General features: G+C 53.8%; 1 protein-coding gene across 7 annotated transcripts in view; it reads left to right on the forward strand.

Annotated features, from left to right (window-relative positions):
• Window positions 1–23493, forward strand: part of MSI2 (musashi RNA binding protein 2) — a 401974-nt gene that overhangs the window by 9854 nt on the left and 368627 nt on the right. The window lies entirely within an intron of this gene.

A 23493-nucleotide genomic window follows, 5' to 3' on the forward strand; every position in this document is an offset into this window, starting at 1 on the left:
GGTAAGCCCCTTGATGGCAGAGGGCTGCTGATGGCTGGCATTTGGTCACTGTTCAGTGACCGAGTTGAATCCAGCCTGCTCTTTTCACAGGGGAGGCAGCTGGCACTTGGGGAGTGCCACGAAGCTAAGTTGTGGCAAGGTTAAGCCCAAAGCCAGGTTTTCCTGTCCCCGGGAAGGCGCTCCAGATGGGTGCAGGGCAGCCCGAGCATTTCATCCACCCACCTCCTGTTCCGGGGGAGCGGTTTCTTGGCAGCTTCTCAAGGGCGAGGGGTGAGTTTTCGACATCTGGCCTCCCCTGCTGCTGCGGGCCAGTCCTCCCAGCGTCTTGCCATCCTGGGTGACTTGCAGCTGTCATCTGGGGCGCCGCAGTTAACCGACTGCCGGGGGGCTGCTGTCCCCAGCCTCTTCTCCCGCAGCAAGGGCCTCGGGGGATTAGTGGCTGAGCTTCCTTCTTGTCGGGGCCCACGGCTCCTTCTTGCTCTTTCTTGCCTTCTCGGCAGCAGCAGGTGTCAGCTCGGAAGGGAGGGGCACCTCGTCCTACAAATGTCCTTTCCCTGGATTTTTGCCTTTCCTCATGTGCTTGTGTTTCAACGCTAAGGTCAGTTCACCCGGAGGCCGGGGGGCCCGTGTTGTATGTCAGATGTTTCTGGCAGATGGGTGAGACCCCTGTGCCCCTCGGGGATGAGAGGAGGAGGAAAGCTCTGCCCGAGGAGCCAGCTGCCTGTCCTGGGGGCCTCCTGTTTTGTATTTTTAAACCCAAACGTTCTCCGGCCAGGAGCCCGAGAACACGGAAGGGAGATGGGACTGCTTGTGTCTGTCCCCTTGTTTGGTCTGGTTTGTTGGTTTACTCAGAGCTCCTCTCGTTGTTTCTGCTTGCTGACTCCACTTTCAGGGTGTTGTAGGAAAGCCTCATTGGCTTCCTGATGCCCACAGAGCAAAGTCTGAACTCAGCCTGGTAGGTTGGGTCCTTCAGGGTCTGTCCGGGGATCTGCTTCTGGCTTGTGCCCCAGCTCACCTCACCTTTTGCAGCCGACACCCGGAGTGTTCCTTCTGCTTTCCTGAAGAACTGCCCTTTTGTGGGTCCCTGTCTGCACCACCCTTCCTTCCCTCTATTGTACAAGACAGAACCCCCTTTCTTTCCTTTTTAAAAAGAGACATGGGATTAAGCTCTGGATATCTCTCAGGGGTCTGTACAACTTTTAATCACACTTTCTAAGGACAGGGAGGCCTGGCGTGCCGCGGTTCATGGGGTCGCAAAGAGTCAGACATGACTGAGCGACTGAACTAAACTGAACAGAAGCCATTCTGACACTTTATTTTTTCAGTGTTTCTTTTATTTATTTGGCTGGACTGGGTGTTTGTTGGAGCATGAGGACTCTTTCAGTTGTGGCATGTGAACTCTTGGTTGCAGCAGTGGGATCTAGTGCCCTGACCACTGAATCAAGCCCAGGCTCCCTGCATCGGAAGCCAGGAGTCTCAGCCACTGGGCCACCAGGGAAGTCCCAGATAGACCCCTCTTTCAAAGCCCAACTTAGTTGTTACATTTTCCATGATGCTGTCCCTTCTCCCTCATTTTCTGCATTTCCACAGCACTTTAGCTTTTCTTTGGGATGGACCTTCTGACAATAATAAATTAGCAAAAAAATATGCGGCATTGTGCCAGGCACTCACTCATTCATTCATTTATTCAGACCCTGTGTGCAGTTCAGGGGAGTGGTGTGGAGAGTGAGACGGAGGCCCTGCCCGCATGGGGCTTTCCCTGTAGTGGGATGGAGAAGCAGTGAGTGTGAAAACCAGTGCACCAGCAGGTGTTAAAAGCTCAGCAGGGTGAGCGAGGTGGGGGATGGGCGCCGGCCTCGTCTTTCGTGCGTTCAGATGCCCCGCTCTGTGTTCAGTAATTATTTACCAGGTTTCTGCCCAGCACCCAGGACTGTGTTAGGTGCTTTGTTCTGGGTTTTATGGTTGGTTAGGTTCATGCCTTATCGCCTCTGCAGGACGATAAAGGCACAGGCAGATTTTACTAATTAAAAAAGCCCTTAGCTTCTAGCCATGCTCTTTTGTACACTCTGACCTCCGTTTGGATAGAAGGAAAGCAGGATGGTGAAACAGATGCCGTGCTGGTCTTCAGGGGTCTTAGCTCTGGGTTGGGAGGAGGGTTGCTGCCTGTGTTAGGAGGATGCAGTAAGCAAGTAAGAGAGAAATGACAGCAGCTAGAGGAAGGAGGGGAAGGGACAGTCCCTCGGAGGGGGTGGGTTTTGCCCTAGGTTCTGAAGGGCAGGTAGGCAAGAAGAATGGCAGGAATGCAGTTCTTCCCACCAGAGGCCAGGGGTCAGGACAGGCAGCTGGAGGCGGGCTTGTGCGCCCCTCGGCAGGCTGGGCCAGCTCGTGGAAGGCCTTGGAGGCCAGGCCGAGCCCCCACGTCTGCGCTCGTCGCGCGGGTGCTGGGGGCCCTGCTATGCTCGGGCAGGATTGTGGGGCCCTTTCAGACCAGCGTGGGAGCTGGGATGCTGTGAGGACTGAGGCTGCGCCACTCCAGGGAGAAAGTCCCCATCCTGGGCTTGTGCGCACCGTGTGACTCCGACTGCGCGCTCTCTCTGGCTGCTGGCCCTCCTCCAGGAGTGATGCTCTGGGCAGACACCCCCCCTGATATTCGGGGGGTGTGGCCGCTACCTAGAGCCCTGTCAATCTCCAGTTTCCGCCTTCTCGCCTTCCCTCCGTTTTGTCTCTTGTAACAGTAGGCCGCGGTACAGACAGAACTCCAGAGTCCTGTGTTTTGTCCTTCTCCAGCTTGTGATCTTGACCTTACTGTGGATAGACGTTGGCGTGTCGTTTCTTGGTTTGGAAATCACAGACTGTGGAACACCGATGCCTGTGCCCCGTGGCTCAGAGCGTCCTGACCTGTGATTTCATAGGTGATGTCTGCTTGGGGTCACCTTTGGGTGAGTGGCTGCCTGGCGGGAGGGACGTGGGATCACGGGGAAAATCTTGACCTCTGCCTTCTCTGTGGTGTGAGAGGTGTGAGCAAGTGTGGTCGTGGGCCCAGCCACCCCATGGCACGTGTAGCAGCAGCCAGGGATGGTTGGTCCACCTCAGACAGGTATTTGGGCCCCATGTACACAGGGGTGTCCTTTGTCACCCTCTCCTTCAAGGGGAGAGAGCATCAAGCTCCTGGCTGTCTGGAAAGTTAATTGACAGGGTGTGTACTTAGCTTACTATACTTCCTTATTTTGAGACCTTGAATAATCAAGAAGAAAAGTCTTAATTTAGAATAATGACCGTCATATTGTGTCAGTATATTTGAGGAAGCATAGTAAGCCTCTGTCTACTTAATTTTTAGTTTAATCCTTGCAGTAGTCCTTTGCAAGAGTTGGTATTCTGTAAACTGAGGCTGAGGCGGATAAGGAACTTTCCGAGGATCGCAGAACCGGTGAGGGGCAGGCTTGGCCTTTGGTCAGTCCGAATCCCAGCTCCTTGCTCTCTTTACTCAGCTTTACTCCATCCAACATGAGTAGGTAGATCTCAGGTTCCTGCATTTTGCCTGACGCTATTCTGTGCTCAGGCGGAGGAGGAGCATTGTTCTACGCTGGTCAGGAAGCTTCAGGTTGGTTTCTGTTGCCTGTGTTTTAAGAACCTGTTTAGCACAGTGAAGTGCCACTTAACTAGCTATGGAGTCAGTTAATGTTTTTGTGCCTCCATTTCTTCATCTGTAAAATGGGGATGTTAATATTTCCTACATTCTAGAGCTGGTACGAGTGAATACAGATGAAGGGCCTGGGGTGGTACCTGCACATAGGGGGTCCAGGGTGGGCATTTGTTATCTGTTACTGTCCCCTAGAGATGGCACTGCCTGCATTGTCAGAGGCTTTTCCCTGGAAGCTCACGGGTTGATGGGTACTCTTGGTCCTGCATTCTAGAGCTGGTACGAGTGAATACAGATGAAGGGCCTGGGATGGTACCTGCACATAGAGAGTCCCGGGTGGGCACTTAACTGTTGCTGTCCCCTAGAGATGGCACTGCCTGCATCGTCAGAGGCTCTTCCCTGGACGCTCACAGGTTGATGGATTCTGTTGGCCTTTTCTAGGGGAGGCAGATAGAACAGCCTGTTGAGATGTGGGAACTTCATGTCCCTGGCTCTCGAAGGGAGCACCCTGCATCCTGGCGATGCTCGGTGGGCCCTGGGAGAGAGCTTCCTTTTCTGCATCTGATGCCTGTTTCTGCTGCTCCTGAGGGTGGAGTCCTGGGGAGCAGCCAGGGCGCAGCTGAGACACCGCGGTGTGAGAGGTCTCCCCGTGAGCCTTCTGTCTCCCTGGCCTGGTCTTCATCTGCCTGCGGGCAGTTCCACCAATGACTGATCTGAAAGCATCACGTTCATTTATTTGTCACTGGCTGTGACAGGCAAGTTAATGCTAATGGATTCTTTTTTTAGCCTGTTGTCTGGGATGAGTTTCTCCCAAATGTCCTGAAATCTAAGGCATTAGGGGACCATGTAACTTTTATGGCAGGGGAGGATTTAAAAGATAAATAGGGTTTTGTACGCGAGGGCCTTAAATTTTAGGTTAGGGACGGGAGCAGTCAAGGAGGGAATGTGAGCCAGCACGGAGTCTTCTTTTTAAGAAATCCATTCAGAACTCTAAATTGCTGTTTCTGTTTCAATTATGTGACAATTTCAAGGGTTTAGAAAAGTCTAATAAAATGGTCTTGATGATGCATTCTGGGGACAGAGTGCTTTAGAAGATCCAGGAGAATAAATTCCTTGGGGGGTGGGGGGTCAAGAGAGTCTCTTTCCTGCCACCCTGGGCCTTCTTTTGTTGGGGTTTTTACATTTTTATTGTTTTGAAGGGCAGAAAATGATGTTGGAATGTATTCAGGGCTTCATCCATATCCTCCACCAAAATGAATTATTCTCTTTGGGCAATTGCAAAGAGATGGGCCCCTCCAATCACTAGCTTTTTTTTTTTTTTAAAGCCAGCCTGTTGTAAATGCCTTTCAGAGTATGGTTTGTGTGTGTAATGATTTTGAATAAAGCACCAAAGAGAAGAAAATGGAGGGAAAAGTGTGAGCAGAGAGGCCCTGTGAGATTTTTTTTCGCTTTTTTCCAATCCAAGCCTTTGATAGTTTCCCAAGGAACAGAAGTTTATAATGGCAGCCGGCTTTGGGCTGCCTGCGGGAAGAGAGTGCAGAAAGACCTAGTATAGCCAAATGTGATGCTGAGTGACATTAATGAGGTGACCGCTCCTGTGGGAGGGGGGCAAGGGTCCAGCGAGGCAGAGCTGTTCGCAGGACTTGCTTGAAGCAGAGTGTGTCTCCTGGGGCACATGTGCGTGGGTGCGCGTGTGTGGTGTGTACCCCCTCGAGCGTCCTGTCTTCTGATGAAAGTTTTAACACCAAATCCTGCTCACTTGGCTGCAGAACTCCACTCTCGAGAGGCCATGTGTAGCGAGCACTGTACTCCCATTGAATGAAAAGTAAAGTTTTCAACTGGGAGGTGTTTTATTTTACCTTCTGAGTATCTGCTGGGGCCCGGGTGAGTGGCGGGTGAGGCCACATCCCAGAGCCTCATACTGTTGGAGTGCTGGGTCCAGGAGTGTGAAAAGTCAATATTCTCATCTCTCAGATGAATTCCAGGCAGTGGGGGGAGGAGAAGGCCTGTTGGTGAATGGCTTTTTTATTTTTAAAGCCCTAGACTGATAGCATTTCATATTGATGGTATAAATGGAACATTGCAACAACTGCTTCTTAAATATTTTAGTGCCCTGGAGAGTGTTCCATATTTCCATGTTGCTCTTGTGTAAGAATTTCCAGTTACTCAAGAGAAGCCGCAATATTTCGGGTAGATTACCTGGTGAGGGTGTGAAGAACCTGGGTTTTGCTCTCTTACTGGATGGGACCTTGGGAGGACACTCCTGGTCCTGCTGTCAGACACTTCCAGAAGTGAGGCTGGAACCTCTGTCCGATGCCTCATCCTGGTGTTGGCGTGAGCCTTCTAGAGACTAACGGGCAAGTGTTTGAAAATCTGGTGTGAGATCTTAGGGAAAAACTACCTACATAGGACCTAGAGTGGGGTGGGTGGGTGGAAATGCTTTGTGTATTTATTGCTGCATGCCTGTTTTTTTGCTTTTTTGTCACTTTCTACTCAGTTCCCTCTGGAATATCTCTTATATATGTCATTTCTGTAGCTAAAGGCAAACAAAAATGTTTAAATTTACACATGTAGCACTGAATAAAAGCCAACTAGTAGGGTCATCGTCTCTCTCACCTGTGGGAAATGGAACAAATTAGGATGTTTGAACCTAGGAAAAGATGAGACTGTGAACCTGCACAAGACCGCTACGTGTATCTGTTTCCTCGTCTGTTTTCAAAGCAGATAATTGGTTTTAGTAAGAACTTCTGACTTGATTAGGGGGCCCTTAGGAAATTAAAGTGTGTTTGAAATTCACAAGTATAATTTTAATTATACAAATTTTGCGTTTTTCACTAGGGAGCCAGGTTCAGAACTTGTTTTCCTGTGCTAATAGGGGTAGTAAAGCTGATTATGGCAGAATGCCTTACTTAAATCGCTTTGAAAATAAAAATCCAGGGATTTGATCATTGTTTTTCCCTGCTGTACACGGTGTTCAGGTTAAGGTCCGTACACGTCCCGTATCCTTGTTAGAAACGGTTTTTCACTGGATCCACACAATGGTAGAACATGACTGACATAGTGGGGAGGGGGGCCCTCATTATGAATTTTCCTGCTGCACTTGCTGAAAGAATTCAATTAAAGTTCTTTTGCGCAGAGCCCTGCCTGGGCAGCTCACGTTTGGCTCGCCGCCACGTTAGCATGTTGGGATTGCCTTTATCGCCACATCGTCCCGTTTGCTCAGAGCCTGTGCATTCATAGCGTTAGCTCTCTGAGCGGCCCCTCTTCAGCACGACCCCGTGGGTTAAGCCGAAGGAACCGTGGAAACTTCCCCAAGCTGTGGACAGATGATGGAGTGAGGATGATCAGCTTCCCCCCCCCCCCCGCCACCCCGGGCACCCCAGGAGCAGGACTGATTGTGTTCGTTGGAAAAGCCCCCAGGGGTCCAGAAGTGCTTTGTGAGTTTGAACTGTAGCGTCCTCACCTGTCTCCCCCGTGCAGGGGCTTTAAAAGCCGCCCAGAGACCAGCTCCTGAGGGCCTCCAGGCTCTTGTCTCAGATACTGATGGGAGAGCTTGAATAGAACAATTATTCGAGTTAGAGCAGTCATGAGACCAGCTTGGGAATGAGTTGGGGTCATTTCAGGTTTGGGGCTGAAAGTCTGGGGAAGAAAGCTCCAAATGTAGCCCGATCCCACCCCTCCTCCCCACTGCGCTGACTCGCTGACTGTTATTCCTACTCCTTCCTAGGGAGGCGGCGTGGCTTAGCGTCTCAGGCCGTGGGCCCTGGCTGACTTTGAATCCTATTTACCATTTACCAGCTTTGTGGCCTTGAGCAAGTTTATCTAAATATTCTGTGCCTCAGCTGTGTCATCTGTAAGATGGTGGCAGTGTTGCATTCATGGGGTTGTCGTGAGGATTACAGGAGCTGAAATGTGAAGTGCTCAGGACGGTGCCTGGCATGCAGATGTCGGTATGGCAGGATTGGGCAAAGGCCTGCCTTGGTAGTTGGAGAGTTGTTTTAAGGGCAGCAGTCTTCTTCCTTCCTGTTATTTCTAAACTCAATATTTGAAAACTGCAAAAGAGCATATGTGTACAGACACACACAAACAAGTGCATTATGTTTACCTGTGAATATATGTGACTTAAGTGGAATTGCTGTCCTTTGGATGCAGACAGGTGTGGGCGCTATGGCACACGAGGCACATGCTTTGATGGGGCACAGCATTTGAGCCCATAGGGACCTGGTGGGAACCTTGCTGCCACTAACTCTGTGACCTCAGGAAGGTGTCTGTGCTTTTCTGAGCTTCAGTTCTTCATCTAGAAAGCTGGGTGATAGAGTCGCGGGTCTGAAATGAGACATGAGACTCTGCAGATAAGCACCTAGTGGACGGTTGACACTTAGAACATGTTAATTCCTCTCCTAGACTCCACCACCGCCCCACCCCGTGACCAGGGAATTTTTTAAAATTTTATTTTGTATCATGAACCTGAGAAAGATGCAAAGTTTTCTGCTCTGGCTGGAGATGAAAACACCTGAAGTCAGCTGAGAAGGTCTTAGTGCTAAGTAGAGAGACTTGTAAAAGGAGGGTGTTGGGATCCTTAATCTACCTGGGTTTTCAGGAGTAAGGCGGTGCTTTTATTTTGTCAAGAATCTTAGATGGTGTCGGCAAATGTTTGAAGGCGGGCTTGTTCCTTTGACCTCCAGTGGTCCCCTGGATGCACTGGCTGGATGGCTGAAGAGGTTTGGGGGATGTTTAGAAGGAAGGAATAACTTCAGGGAAAGACAGGCTCCGAGCTGTGTCCAAGGACGGTTGAGAGGGAGGGAAAACATTAGTATTGGGGGGGTGTTGTTACCTTCTCACAGAGCCTTTCACCTGAGGACTTGAAGTAAGAGGTGTTGGTCCACAGACCCATGGGTCCCGTCGTGTGTGTATGTTGACGGGAAAGTCGTTCAGTCATGTCCGACGCTTTGCGAGCCTGTGGACCATGGGATTCTCCAGGCCAGAATACTGGAGTGGGCAGCCTTTCCCTTCCTCAGGGGATCTTCCCACCCCAGGGATCGAAGCCAGGTCTTCCGCCTTGCAGGCGGATTCTTTCCCAGCTGAGCCCCGAGGGAAGCCCGTCATGTGAGTGGGCGTCTGTGAGCAGAGCTCCAGGACACCTTCCCAGCCGTCGCCTGGTGGGTCCCTGCCTTCGGCTCTTCTGCCACGCCCGGGGGAGCCCCCAGATCTTAGGGTATCTGCCATTTGCCCATCTTGATCTCTTTGCTCTTTTCTGGATTTGTCCCCTCACCTTTGTATCTGTCGGGTGGACTCAACCGGCCGGGTGTTGTCGGAGACGGGGAGTGAGGTGCTGATCCAAGGGGGTCGTGAGTGGAGGCGGGGAGACACTGTTAGTGTGCAGAGGATGGGAAGGCGTGGCCGGGAGGGGCGAACTCGTCGTAGATTATGTTGACTAATTATAGGGAAAAAGCCGTATTTGCTGCTCCATTAAGTGATCACTAGGCTATGAAGCAGTTTATTGTAATTAATGCAGAAACAGCAAATAAATGTTGGGTTTGGAGTGGGGGGTCTCCAGACACTGTTACCCCTTCGGTGCTCTGCGTTTGCTGTCCCCATGGTTATCCTTCAGGTAAAGGGTCCCGGGGGACGCCTGCACCCGAAGGACCGGGGTGTGCCGTCCTTGACCGGGTTTCTGCCGCTTTATTGTGGCGACTGAGGATGATCCCTTGCCTGATCTCTCCTTCACACTCTCCTCTAGGGGTTTTTGTGTCTGCTAAGGATGGAGGAGGAGGGACAGACCCAGGCCATCATTGCTATTCCTGCCACAATCATTTTAATTTCAGGGCATGCGAGTGGCAGGTTACACATCCAAGTCCATCACGCTATGGGCCTTGTGGAGTTGTGATTGGTTTCCTTGATGATTTCTTGTTCAAATCAGCGGTGCTCTTAATTTTCCAGATGAAGTAAGAAGAAAATTGGAGACTCCCCTCCCGCCCTGTGTCTCTTCATCCAAGGTTTTCTGAGCATGACTCTGATTTGGAGGGTTAATATTAATTAGGAGCCGGTTCAGACCTCGCTGGCTTGATGAGGGAGCTTCCTGTCGTGACAGACGTGGCTCCTTTCTGCATGTGCCTGCTTTTGGTAAAAGTTTTTGGGTTTTAAAAGCCAAGGGAATAAAGACAGAGCCAGCGGGAACGGGGGTGAGTGCCTGTGTCCTGAAGGAAGGCCCCGGATTCTCCTGGATCTTCAGGGAGCAGCAGGACAAAAGTGGGGTGTCTGAGTCCAGAAGAAATCCCACCTGCGTCGGCCTGTCCCCTGTCTGCAGCAGCGTGGGGTACGGCCGGCCTGTTGCCACTGCTTTCTGCCTCAGTTTCCTTCTCTGTGAGGGAAGGGCACTTCTCCGGCGTCCTAACAGAGGCGTGACTCATTTCCTGAGCTTCCAAATTGGTTGATGCTAGAATTTCTCTGAGGCAACAGACCTCTTCATGCCAGGTCACAGGCAGACGCTTCATTTTGTGCTGAGGCTCCAGGTCTTCGCTTCCAGGCCTCACCAGTGCTGACTCGGGCTTTCTGGGCTGGGTGGCAGAAAGGACAAGGACAGGCAGCCAGCGGGCTCCACGCTCCAGTTAGGGGAGAAGAGCCCTCGGGAGTATGCGGCCTGCGCGCTTCAGCTTAGACAACGTCAGGGGTCGTTCTTGCTTGGCCTGTGGGTGTGAGTGGGTTTTCTCTTCGCAGCGGTGTTGGGAGTGGGGGGAAGGGCTGCTGGACGATCCAGGCTCTGCGGGAGAGGCTTGGCTTTTCCTTCTTAGCTGAACTTGACCTCGGGCCAGTTGTCTTGCAGGCCCGAGCCTCCGTTTCCTCATGTGTAGACTGAGGAAGGCTGGGCGGGGGGAGCGGGTGGTGCGTGGTGTGGACCAACTGTTCTTTGGGTTTGTGAGAACAGGCTTAGCAGGAGAGCAGTCTTACAGTTTTCTTTCTGTCCTGGGAGTTGCCTAGCTGTGGGACCTGGGAAAGTTCACTTGACGTGGCTAGCCCTCGATTTCCCAGTCTGTAAAGTGCAATGATGTGAGACTGGTATTTCTCTTCCAGGGTTGTTGCTAGGATTGCGTGCGAGTGTTCGTGAAGAGCTGGGCACGGCTGGCTGGGAGGGAGGTGGTTGGGTCTGCAGAGGTCTGACCAAAGGTGCCCAGGACATTTCACCTGCAAGAGACACCTGCGCTCCACAGATGGACTCTCGGCTTCGGACAGAAGCTCCCACGGAGGGAGATTTGGGCTTAAGGAGGCGAGGTCCCCCTGAGATCCTGGTCTGCAGCTGCAGGATGATGTGCCCTGGCAGTGATCAGGCATGGTCCAGGTGTGGGCCCTGGCTGCCCCGGGGGCCCTGCAGGCCAGAGGAGGCTGTGGGGGGGCCCGCCTGCGTCCCCGGGGCGCCAGATAGCTCCACAGGCGCCGAGACCGTGGCCTACCTGTGTGTCGTCCCGGCTGCAGCAGGAGGGGGAGGGCAGAAGAGGAGGGCCTGGTGCCAAGCGATGTGGAGACTCTTAGTTTTTGGAAACCCGTGTCTGGTACTCTCTGAAATTGGGAGGCCTTGCTTGACTGAGGCAGGCCTGATCAAAGGCCGTTTGCGATTTCAGGATGTTCTTAAGTGTGTGGGGCGGACAAAGGATCTGTCTCTCTTGATTTCTTCCTCTCCCACAGCCCTCCCCTCGTGGTGAGGTTTTAAGTTGGCCCCAGCGCCTGTTGCTTATGCCTGGTGTGTGCCCGAGGAGTGTCTGAGGTGGTGGTGGGTCCCGCCCTCTGTGGCCCCTGCCCTGAGGAGCTGTGGAACCGGCGTTGTACGACCAGCCGGCCCCCACCCGCTGCTGCCTCGCTTCCCTTTCCCGGGCAGGCCTGATTCGGTGTTGGAGATGGAAAAGCCTTTGGAGGTGTTGTTGGACTGTTAGTGTTATTCCCTTGAAGGGAGGGTGGAGAGAGGGAGTTGTGGCAGAAAGCATCTTGCAGGAAAGGAGAAAAGGGAATCTATGCAAAATGAGCTTCCCTGGTAGCTCAGATGGTAAAGAATCTGCCTGCAATGCGGGAGACCTGGGTTTGATCTCTGGGTTGGGAAGATCCCTTGGAGAAGGCAATGGCTACCCACTCCAGTGTTCTTGCCTGGAGAATCCCATGGACAGAGGAGCCTGGTGGGCTACAGGCCATGGGGTTGCAAAGAGTCAGACACGACTGAGTAACAAACACATGCTCACCAGGCCTCGTTTTGGACAAAGAAAGTCTCTTGGGGCCTGGGAAGACTCCGACTGGGCCCTCGTCCTGCCTTCCAAGCCCCCAGGCTAGAGGGGAGCAGGGGTGTAAACAGGGCAGGTGCTGGGGTGACTCCAGTGGCTGTGCCCAGGAGTGACACCGAAGAGGAGCGGGCAGCGCAGGCCTTTCGGAGGAGGACTCGTGAGCTGCGTCTTGAGAGGGGAGGTCCTCCCAGACGAGGGAACCGTGGGAGCAGCTGGACAGTTCCGCTTTTGGGGGGCGGGGCAGGTTGTTTCTTACGGGTGGGAGTGTAGGGTCCTGGGGAGGGTGTGGTGAAATATGGATTGGCTGACCACCCAGGGGCGTCTGGAGCTCTGACCCTGAGCCTGGCCAGAGCTGCAAAGTGGGGTCCAGTCCCTGCGTTTCCACCTGGCAGGAGATATATCCGTTGAACAACTTGTGAGAGCATCCTGCGTTGGAAAGCGATTATCATGAATGCTAAAAGCACATGGGCAGTTTCAGGGAGCGAGGCGGGGTTTGGGGAAGGCTTCCTGGAGAAGGACTTGGAGGCTGGATTAGGAGGGGAACCTAGGGGAGCTTGGGGCGGGGGGATGGGAGCGCACCCGTGTGCTGGAGCGTGGCGGTGCAGGGAGAGTGGTGATCCAGGAGGCAGGCTGTGGGTTCCGGGGCTGAGGTTTATTCTCACCCTTGAAGAGTTGAGGCATCCACTACAGGGTGTGAGACGGGATGGGAGATGATGAGTTTTGGGAAATGATGCTGTGGTGCTCCACATGGAGAGCGGCTCGTGGGAGCCTCAGGCGCGGGGCGTGACGGGGCGTCCAGGGGCCTGGTGGAAGGGATGGTGGTAGGGCTGCGCTCACAGAGGCAGAGCGGGAGAAAGCCGCGTGGAGCCTGACAGCTGGGCGAGCAGGCAGTGTTAGGGTGAGACGCAAGTGTGACTTGTCCCAGTGGACGGACCCCAGCCCATCTCGCTGTGATTGCCCACGCTGGGGCCTGAGGGAGACTCAGGCCGGACAGGTGAGCCAGGCTCGGGTTGAGTTTAACGTCCCATCTGGAAGTCTGCTCATTTTTGGTGATGCACCCCATTAGTAAACTTTGAGGATGCGCTTGTCTACTTATTTATAAATGACACGCGTATACTACTGTGCTAAACTGCTGTGTACCTCCCAAGGCATAGACAAACAAATAAAAAAAGGGTGAGAAGAAAAAGCTAAATGCAAATAAAAGTTCTGGTCTTCTTTCCACCACCCTGCCATGCCCCCCCACCCCCCAATCCTACTTTGGGGACCATAGCTTTAGGCCACAGGGAGCTGTGAGTGAGTTTTTGGTTGGGCGTGGACAGGTCAGATGGGGGTTGGGGAAAGCGCACCCTGTGGTCCAGGGGCCCTTGGATGAGTTCTGCGAAGGCCAGGGGTCTGTGGGGAGGAACCTGCATGATCTTGTCACCACGTGTGGCCTCGTGAATTGGGCAGGATGCTGTGGGTCCTGTGACCCAGACCTGGGCTTGGCGGTATCACGGGAGGTGTGAGGGCTCCGGGGGGCTTGCTATTCTGTGGGTGCTCATCCCAGAGGAGTGAGTGGTGAAGCCCATTCCCTGGTGGTCCAGCAAGTGGGTCCAGTGAGTGCCTGTCCCGTTCAGCCTGGAGGGGTGAGGGCCACGCTTGCCCATGGAGCATGGATCTTAGGTGGTGGGAATTGCGTGAGGAATAGAGGGTCTGCTGTCTGCACTGGCACTCCAGCCGGTGTCCAGTCCTCCACCCCACTTGCCTGGCGGGCAGATGATAATCCTTCCCAGCCCAGCTCCAGAGGCTGAGACTGACCCAAGGGGAGCTGGTTCTGTCTTCACCTCTGCATTCCTTCTCCGGGTGCCTTGCGGCTCACGGGCGCTGCAAACTCTCTCCCTGGCTGGGTTCTCCTGGGCTGACTCTCCTCCAGCCTGTTCCATTTAGTTCTCCCTTCGAGCAGAACCCAAGCTAGGATCATGTCTTCCCGAGAACGCTTTGACTGCGTTTCTGGCTTTTCCCGAGTGCAGACGCGTGCAGCAGAGGCCCCGAGCTGGCTCTTCACGTGAGAGGGGAGCCGTTCTGCCCCGGCGAGGCCGCCTTGTGTAAAAGGACCTTCAGGAGTAAAGCAGGCAGGTTGACTGACAGCCGAGAGAGCTGCCCAGCAACAGGCCTGCCGCGTTGGGGGGGGGGGGGGCGGGTAACTCGGGGAGGAACCAGGCCAGGAGCAGACAAAGGACGCCCAGCACAGGGCAGAGGAGCCTGCTGGAGGTAAAGCAACCTGAAACGCATTTGCAGCTCGGGTGCTGCGTGGGGCCAGGTGGAAGTGGCTGGCGGGGACGCAGCGTCGGCAGTCTGTCCCCGCTTTGACTGCTCTGGCTCTGTCTCCTCTGAGAGCAAAGTCGGGAGATGAGGAGTCGCTGCTTCCGGGCTTGGCTTCAGGCTGCGCTGGTGCCCCTTGCTTGGTGACCTTGGGGGGGTCATGTCTTTGCTTGGGGTCACTGGGGTTCCTTGCAGACCTGGTGAGCTTGGTCCTGTGGTCAGAGGGAGCGCTTAGATGGAAACACTGAAAAAGGGCTTCGGCAGGCTGCAGGCCAGCCTGGTGTTTCCCAAGGATCCCCAGATAGTGGGGGGTGGGGGCCGTGGAAGGTTCTCCTTGCAAGCCTTGCTGCTCCTCCCAGGGGCCAGCCTGCAGGGGGTCCATTCTGCACCAGACAAGGCAGAGGCCTGAGGCCTCCCACTCCCCACCCCTGGCGAGGCTGCAGAGTGAATCCTGTCCTGAAATCAGGGCCGGCCTCAAGTGTGATTCTCACTGACATGACTGACTGGAGCAGCGCCTCTGTGTGTGTGTGTGTGTGTGTGTGTGTGCGTGCGTGTGAGTGTGGCTGTGGTGAGTGTGTGGCTGTGTGTGTGTGTGTGAGAGTGTGTGGCCGTGTGTGTGTGTGTGGCCGTGTGTGTGTGTGTGTGAGTGTGTGTGGCCGTGTGTGTGTGAGTGTGTGGCCGTGTGTGAGTGTGTGTGGCCGTGTGAGTGTGAGTGTGTGGCCGTGTGTGGCCGTGTGTGTGTGTGTGTGGCCGTGTGTGTGTGTGTGTGAGAGTGTGTGGCCGTGTGTGTGTGTGAGTGTGTGGCTGTGTATGTGTGAGAGTGTGTGAGTGTGTGTGCATGAGAGTGTGTGGCCGTGTGTGAGTGTGTGTGGCCGTGTGAGTGTGAGTGTGTGGCCGTGAGTGTGTGTGTGTGTGGCTGTGTGTGTGTGACCGTGTGTGGCCATGTGTGTGACCGTGTGTGTGTGTGTGTGTGAGAGTGTGTGGCCGTGTGTGTGTGTGGCCATGTGTGTGTGTGGCTGGCTGTGAGTGTGTGGCCGTGTGTGAGTGTGTGGCCGTGTGTGTGTGTGAGGCTGTGTGTGAGTGTGTGGCTGTGTGTGTGTGTGTGGCGTGTGTGAGTGTGTGGCCGTGTGTGTGTGTGTGACCGTGTGTGTGTGAGTGTGTGGCCGTGTGTGTGTGTGTGTGAGTGTGTGTGGCCGGGTGTGTGTATGAGAGTGTGTGGCCGTGTGTGGCTTTCTGTGTGTGAGTGTGTGGCCATGTGTGTGTGTGAGGCTGTGTGTGAGTGTGTGGCCGTGTGTGTGTGTGCATGTGTGTGTGTGAGTGTGGCCAGGAGGGCTGATGCGGCGTCCTTTCGGGACAGTGTCTGGGTCTCAGTGTCCCCTGCTACCTCGGTCCCCTCTGCATTCTGCGGGGTGCAGGGGTGTGAAGGTAGGAAGGGGTGTGTTGGGGGAAATGTTTTAGCCAGTCTTACATATGTCACTGTCCCAGTAGGTAGATAGGCCCTGAGAATCCTTGCGAAGGTTTTATCATTGAGTCCCTTACCTCAGCTTCAAGAGACTACTCACCTTCTCTAAAGCCTGTACTCTGTGCTCTATGGATGGAGCGGGAGGACAAGACTTTTTTTTTTTTTTAAAGAAAACACATCGTGCAAGAAGCTTGCCATCCAGGGCAGTTGGGTGGCCAGCTATTAAAGCTTTAATAATTGAGGAGGCATCTGGGTCCCCGCGTGGAAGGAAACCCTTCTGGCAGGAATGGTTTTGCTTTTGAAAGAATGTGCTCACCTTTAACTGCAAACGGCTGTGACGGGAGTCGTATTTAATTTTAAATTGCCCATGTCCAGCAAGCCTCTGTTACTCTTTAAACAATAAAGTGTTTTTCATCTTCCCACAGCTGTGTTCTCCGTGTGGGGGCTGGCCTTTTTGTAGGGAGACGGGGCTCCTGGGCCTCTCTCCTCTCCCCTCCTTCCCTTTCAGGCTGGCCAGGGTTTCTAGAAAGCGATAGGTGTGGAGTCCCCACCCATAAACTGCAGAGAGGGCGGCTGGGAAGTTTATAGGCAGAGGGGTCAGTCAGTAATGTCAGCTCCTGGGGCTGAAGGCCTTCCTCTGTGGGCCGAGCCCAGAGGTCGGTTTGTGTCTGAGACCCTTTCAGGAGCCCCTGTCTTTTTCTCTTTGCCCCCACCCCCCAGCTCGAAGGGGGCTTGATTTGTCTGTGATAATCAGAAACAGATTTTGGCTTCTGATCCATTATAGATGTGTTTGAGATGGATGCCAAGCCTTCAGCCACTTAGAGAGCTCGTGAACATGTATTTAGATATGAAAGAGAGAAAGGGGAAAGAAATAGCTTCTTCCCAAACCCCCAAACCAAAAAAATCTCCAAATGACAACAGACGGCACCAGTGACAAAGCTCCATCCAGACCCTGGAGAGGCAGTGGGTGGGAAGGGGAGACGGGGCTCCTGGGGCAGCAGAGTAGGTGGAGGATGTGGAAGTATTGGACACAAGTGGCTGCCGCAGCGGCGTGATCTTTGTGTGTGTGTGGGGGTGTTCCCCGAGCCCAGGGGCTCCCAGCCGAGGTGGCAGGTCCCTGGGGGCTGGGGTCGCATTCACAGTGTGCCCGGCGGGGCCCTGTTCCTATTCAGGAGACCCTCGAGTTAGGAAATAGCGATCGCTGTTTGTAAACAGTCTTTAAAGGACCTGGTGCCAGCAGAAGCAGGCAGCTTCAGGCGAGTCGAGGGTGTTGGGGGCGGCCCTCACCGGGGAGGCCTGTGGCTCTGATGTTCTGGATCTGCATGGCCCAACGTTTATTTTGCTTTTTGATTCTGACAAGGGGCCTGTTTAGTTGAGCAGTGTCGGGGTGTTGGTTTCCTTTCCTTCTTGTCTCCTTGCATCTCTTTAATGAAGGTGCCCTGACGGCCCCTCCGGCTCTCCACCCCGGGTTGGTTCTGGCCAGGAGGTGGTCCAGGGGGGCTCTGCCTTCAGTTGTCCTTAAGGCTCAGCCCAGAGCTGGTCCCCACCCCTCCTCCCAGCGTGTTGCAGCTCAGCTGCTGGCCCAGAACTCACACTCATGTGTCTCTCACTCCAAACAAAAAATAAAGCTGTGTGCTCTAGGTATGTGTTTTAGAGGTGTGTATGTGTGTGTTTTCTCTTGACAGCTTTGTTGCCTACAGCTGTGTGGCCACAGCTGGCTTTGAAATTTGAAAAATATCCATATTTGTAAATGACTGGGCGTAAAGCTGGTTTAAGGAGGAGATGGGGGTGGTGTGGTTTGACTGTAATCACACATAAAAACTCTGACGCCAATTTTTTTTTTTTTTTTGGCTGCTCAACGTGGCCTGTGGAATCTTAGTTCCCAGACCAGGGATTGAACCCGTGTTGTGGAAGCACAGAGTCTTAACCACGGGACCGCCATGGATGTCCCCTGACCCCGGTTTTTAAAGAAAGCTTTTAATTAAAATACGGTCAAAGACAGTTATTGGGAATAAGACAGTTTTAAAGTTTAGGGTTCTTGTTTATCTGGGTGAAGGAGTTTTTTGGTCACCTTGGAGATGAGAAGAATGGAGGGGAAGTACTAAAGGATGGATGACATCTCCTGACCCCGCTGCAGGGAGGGAACTTCGGGGGAATGGGAGCAGAGAGGTGGAGAATTAAAACTGCCTCTGTTTTTTGCCTTGGGGGGAGGCAACTTGGTAACAGTTTTTTGAAGCTGTGAGCTGAGCAGGGATCAGGTTTTGGATTTGTTTCTGCCTTAACTCCTCCCCTTTCTCGGAGCTTCCGTAGGAGGAAGGGAGTAGGTTTAGTACATAGATTAGCTTCGGTTTCTCAGAAGTTTTGTCTTTCCAACTTATAAAAGATGATTTGCTTCCCTCAGCTGGGGCTCACCTTTTCAGATGAGGGTTCCTCAGTGCGGTTGTCCAGCCCAGCTCAGAGGGTTGCCGGAGGGGCCAGAACACACTCTTGTTTTCAAACTTGGGGAGTAGCAGACTTTCAGAGAGGTGTGGATAGGTGCGGAGGGGAACTGTTTGAGTTCAAGGATGCCCCTTTCCTTCTGTCCTAGGAAGAAGGCCCTTGTTTTTGTTTTCCTCTGCTGTCTTCTTCCAACTGCTTGGAGTAAATACATTGACAGAGCGGCAGGAACCAAACAAATGAACCAGTAAAGAAGTTTCCAGTAGACAGACGAGGCTTTATTTAGGAGGCTGGTTGGCACCTCTGCATTTTCACATTGAACCGACGTTCCTCAGTGCTGCTCCTGGTGCTTGCAAATCAGGAAAAACAAAAAACAAAAAACACACAAGTGGGAGGGGGTGGCCCAGGAAAAGAAAACACACATGACAAGTGGGAGGGCTGGCCTGGCACTTTCCAGGACCGGGGCCGGGAGGAGAAGCATGCAGGGCTGTGTGCTGTGAGCAGTCTTCACATACAGCCGTTGGGGGAAGAGCCGTAGGGTACCTGGGAAAGCTGGCTGTGTCTGGGCACTTGTTTTGAGTTCTGCGGTATAGAACTGCATGTCTAAAAACAGTCACAGGGACATCTCCCCGAAGAGGTATTCTTGAGGATTTCTGCGTAAACAGAACCCTGTTTTCCCAGCAAGTATTATTATATTTTTAGAAACATTTTCTTTCCTGAGTGCGCGTCAGCCAGCAACGTTGCTCACACTTTCTGTGGGTCTGCTTTCCTGGACAGTTGATTGGAAGGGTCAGCAGTTCTAGGTTAAAAAAGATGCCAAAGGATACTTTCTGTCCGAGGAGGAGTCGATCCTGGGAGGGGACACCCAATCTGTTTTCTCTCCTCACCTGCTGCTGAGGACAGGGCAAGGTCCTGCTGTTCGGATCAGCCGGGATCTTTCTCCCTCCGTCTCCCTTAGCCCCTTCCTTCTGCTCTTCTTTTTCTTTATTTTCTCTCTTTCGACTGATACTGAACTCCTTGTTCTGACTGATAGCGAACTCCTTGTCCTGTTGGGGAGAGTAATTTTATGGCGGCCAATAGAACTGGTGACTGTAGTTTCACTTTTTTTTTGGCATCTAAGGAAACAACTCACAAATAGTTCTTTCTTTAAAGACTGAGCACAGATTTTAAGTGTTCAGAGGGGGAAAGCTCTCAAGGTGACTTGTGGTGATTCCCCCTCCACGCCCCCACCCCAAAGCTGTGTGTCCTTGCATTTTCCTCGAGGGTCGCTAATAAGAACTGCTGGCCTAAATCAGCGTCTTTGAGAATCATTGATTCACTAATTGCTCATAATCACGTCCTGGCTTCCCCCTCCTGCTGGGGAACACTTTTGTTTTTCGCTGTTCTGTAAGGAACGGGACGGATTTCTGGAGTGTTTAAGAGCCACCCCATAAAAGCGTTTGGCGTGCCACGGTTGCTCGCTGGGCTTCTCAGAGGTGCTTGGTGTCCGGGCCCCGTAAACCAGGGGCAGTCAGCGACCTTTCCCGAGGTCGCTCGTCTGATGGAGAGTGGATTCCTCAGCCCACTGTGGGCCTCAGCTTAATTTGTTCCTTTCCTAAGGCAAAATGACCTCCCCGTAAACCTGCCCCCCTTCCTCAGAGTGAACAAGCAGAGTTAGGAAGGCATGTTCTGGGGGTGGGCGGGCAGCCGGCCGCATTGGGAAGAGACTCGGGGCTGCTCATTAAAACGCCGAGGTGGGGTGAAGTTCGCCGTGAAGTGAGGAGTCCTGCAGGGGAGAACGCAGCCACTGAGCGGAGCTGAGAGAGGGGCTGGCCTGGAGAGCCTGCAGAGGCTGCTGAAGCAACTTTTCTCTCGGCATTGGGAACTTAAAGATAAAAAAAGAAGGCAGCCCCCGTCCACTCCGTATGCATGGTCTCTGATAGTGTTCTGCAAATACGTGGTCTCAAAAGCCTCTTCCTTCTGTCCCTTCTTGTCTCCCTCCCTTCCTTCAGGGTGCCTGAGCTTGAAGCCCCATCCTCCCCGAATGTGGGTGCTGGATGGTGGCCAGCCCGTCGTCTCTTCTGTAAACCCTTTGAGGCCAGCCTGGGGAGGACATTTAAGGATGGGTTTCAGAGAGAGGACCACCGGCGTCCACGGTCCAGTCCTGACCCAGTTCCTCAGCCCCAGGCTGTGTTGTGTGTCCAAACCTGGGGGTCGGGGAGGGGGAGCTGGGGCTTCAGCTCCGGGAGGAGGCTCTGGGTGCTCCTCGGCCTTTCTGCTCTCCACCGAGGCCTTCAGGACCCCTCTGCCTGCCTCGTTAAACCCCCGGAACTACATGCACAGCCAGCCCGGTCCTCAGCCCCCCTTTCGTGAGTCTCACACAATCAGACGGGTTCCATCGCAGGCCCTGCCTGAAGCGGGCAGGATGTAGGTTTCGGTGGGTCCTGGGTGGAATCAGTCCCCTTCACCCTGCTCTGCAGAGTCCGTGCACCCATGACCGTGCCTGGAGTGGGAAGAGGAAGAGGGTGGTGCTGGGCCAGCTTTCAGGCGGGACACGGTAGACCAGACAGGTATCAGACTGTCCCCTTCCAGAAACGGCAGTCGGGCTGGGTGTGGGAGAGCAGACGCAGGGTGAATGTGGGCTTCCTCCTGCTTTATTCCTCCAGCCCTCGGCCCGGGTCACATTGGCGGAAGAGAGCCGCCATGTTGGTAGATAGAGCCTGTCTTAGAGACAGTTCTGGGATTGAATCCTGGCTGTGTGACTTGGCCGACTTACGTGACCTCTCTGAGGCTCGGGTGCGTCCTGTGTGAAGTGGGAGCGGTAGGCTTGCCTGGCGGTTGTGGACACTGACACATTCCCCAGGGCGTGATGCCTGGCTTCCAGCAGGTGCCCGCTCAATGCCGATGGTCCAGCCGGGAAGCCCAGAGCTTGTGCACGGGTTAGACCTTGTGTCAGGCGGTTAGTTTTGCTGATTTGGATGGAGCTGCTGCAGTGTGCTGTCTGGGCTTCCAGGCCCCAGAAGTTTCGCTGTGCCCTCCTCTCTTCTTTGCACAGTACCCCCCGACCCCCGAGGGTTGGTCTGCCAATTTAGGGCTGACGTCCCAGGCCACTTGAGAAGGTCGATTGGAGCCCCAGCATCTCCTGGGTCACGCCCCTTTTCTCTGACCCCTATCTGAGAGGGGCTTTTGCTGGACAGTGAGGGAGGTTCTAACCATGCAGACCCTCTGCATCCAGATGACAGATGGCTCGGTTGAGTTTCTGATTCTTCCTTTATTTAGCGGGGTGGTGGGAGAGGGTGGTGATACAAGAGTTGCATGTAGGCGTGCTTGCTCAGTCGCTTCAGTCGTGTCCGACTCTTTTTGACCCTGTGGACTGTAGCCCACCAGGCTCCCCTGTCCACGAGATTTTCCCGGTGAGGATACTGGAGTGGGTCACCACGCGCCCCCCCCCTACCCCCAGGGGATCTTCCTGACCCAGGGATCGAACCCGCGTTTCCACTGGGGAAGCGTCAGGAGAAGGAGTAGGGGCTGTGAGAACTCTGAGCGTCGATGTGTAGTTACTTTTCAGCGCTCCAGCCCAGCGTTTCTCAGCCTGGGCCCCTGTTGACATTGTGGGCTGGATAGTGCTTTGGGTGTGGCGGGCTGTGTTGGGCATGTTGTAAGATGCTTCCCAGCATCCTTGTCTGCTGCCCACTGGACGCCAGGGACACCCCTTCCTCAGTCGTGACACCTAAGAATGTCTCCAGGAGGCCCTGTCGGATGTCTCCTGGGCGACACACCTCTGGCTGAGAATCAGTGGTCTGTGGGGGAAGGACAGGAGAGGTTTGTATGTGTTCCGAGGGTCTGAGGACCTGCACTGTGAAATATTCCTGGAATTCAAGAGGGGGAAGGCGCCCGGGGAAATCACTTGGGCCGGGCCGTGACCCAGTCAAGTGAAAGGGCAGAGAGGAGGCTGCTTCCCTGGGCCAAACTCTCTGTGGAGCTTTCCATGGAGAACTTTTGCAAAGGGACTTTGTACTCGCTTCTCCGTTCTCCCGTGTTTCAGGAGTTTGGTTACAAGCTTGTAAGTTTGATCTGCCCCTCTCGTCCTCTGGACACACGCATTCCTCACTCAGGAGCGGGCCTCTCTGCATGCACAAAATGGGACTTTTACTTGAAATGAATTCATTTAAAAAAAAAGTTTCGCCTGCCAGGACTCTGCTGTCCTCCCTTCTCCCCTTTTATTCTTCTCTGTCGCTTGTAAAACGAACCCTCAAGCGGGTGTCTGGTGAGATGGGTTAGCCTGGGATTTTCCGAGGCCCAGATTAAAGGCAAATTATCAAATGGAAGTTGAAAGTTGCTGCTGTGCTTGTAAAAAAGTCAGTCGTGTGCCATAAAATCCATCACAGCTCCCTTGATGAGAAGGACGCGGCTGCGAAATATTTAGTGATGTTAGTTTAGTTTCCAAGGGCTTGGCTGCCATGCTGGAGGAAGGAGCCTGTCGGCGCCGGGTACCGCCGTGGTTTCTAGCTTTTGGTCAGCGAGTGAGAGAGAAGCTTGCCGCGTCTGATCTGTGGGAAGCCCAGAGACGAGACCTGGGTATTGCCAGCAGGTTGCCAAGCAGTGGCTTTAGATCCTGGATTTGGGGGAACCAGACGGCTTTATGGGCAGCCTGTGGGGCTCATGATGTCACAGTGACTTTTGCCTCCTTTTTATTTAGAACAAAAGGCGCCTGTCCAGTGTATGTGGAAACGGGGATCTAGGCTGGGAGAGGCAGTGTAGCCTGATGGCTGAAAGTATATGTCTAGGGACCAGACTCCTTGGCCAGGTATAAAGATGGGGCTCTGGGCCAGTTAGGTAACTGCTCCGTGCCTCAGTTTTCTCATCTGTAAAATGGGTGCGAATCATGGTACCTTCTGTGGGGTGGTTGGGAGAAATTAATGGAAGGAAAGGCCTGAGCCTAGACCCTGGCAAGGAGTCAGGAACCTCCTCTTGGTTGAGTTATGAGTGTGTATGTTATTCTGGAGTGGACGGACAGCCTTACTCTGAGGTTTTGTGACAGCGATCCTCACACTTCACAGTACAGGACGCTCGTGTGGGCCCTGCGCTGGCTGTGTTGAAATCAAGACCGTGGCTGAGGGCCTGGGTGGAGCCGATGTGGTGGGGTTGGGGTGGGGGTCTGCAGAGAACTTTATGCCGCCGTGGTTTTTTTTTGAAGATTTACTGATTTTCTTTTTGCTTGCCCTAGGTCTTCGTGGCTGCTCATGGGCCCTGTCTAGTTGTGGGGGCTGGGGGCTTCTCACGGTGGCGGCCCCCCTTGCCGCAGAGCATGGGCCTGAGGGGGTCAGTGGTTGCGGCTCACTGGCCTGGCTGCCCTGAGGCGTGTGGGCTGCTCCTGGCGCAGGGGTTAAATCCGTGTCTCCTGCATTGGC

The sequence above is a fragment of the Dama dama genome, chromosome 5 (genome assembly GCF_033118175.1).
Source record: "Dama dama isolate Ldn47 chromosome 5, ASM3311817v1, whole genome shotgun sequence".
Lineage (NCBI taxonomy): Eukaryota > Metazoa > Chordata > Mammalia > Artiodactyla > Cervidae > Dama > Dama dama.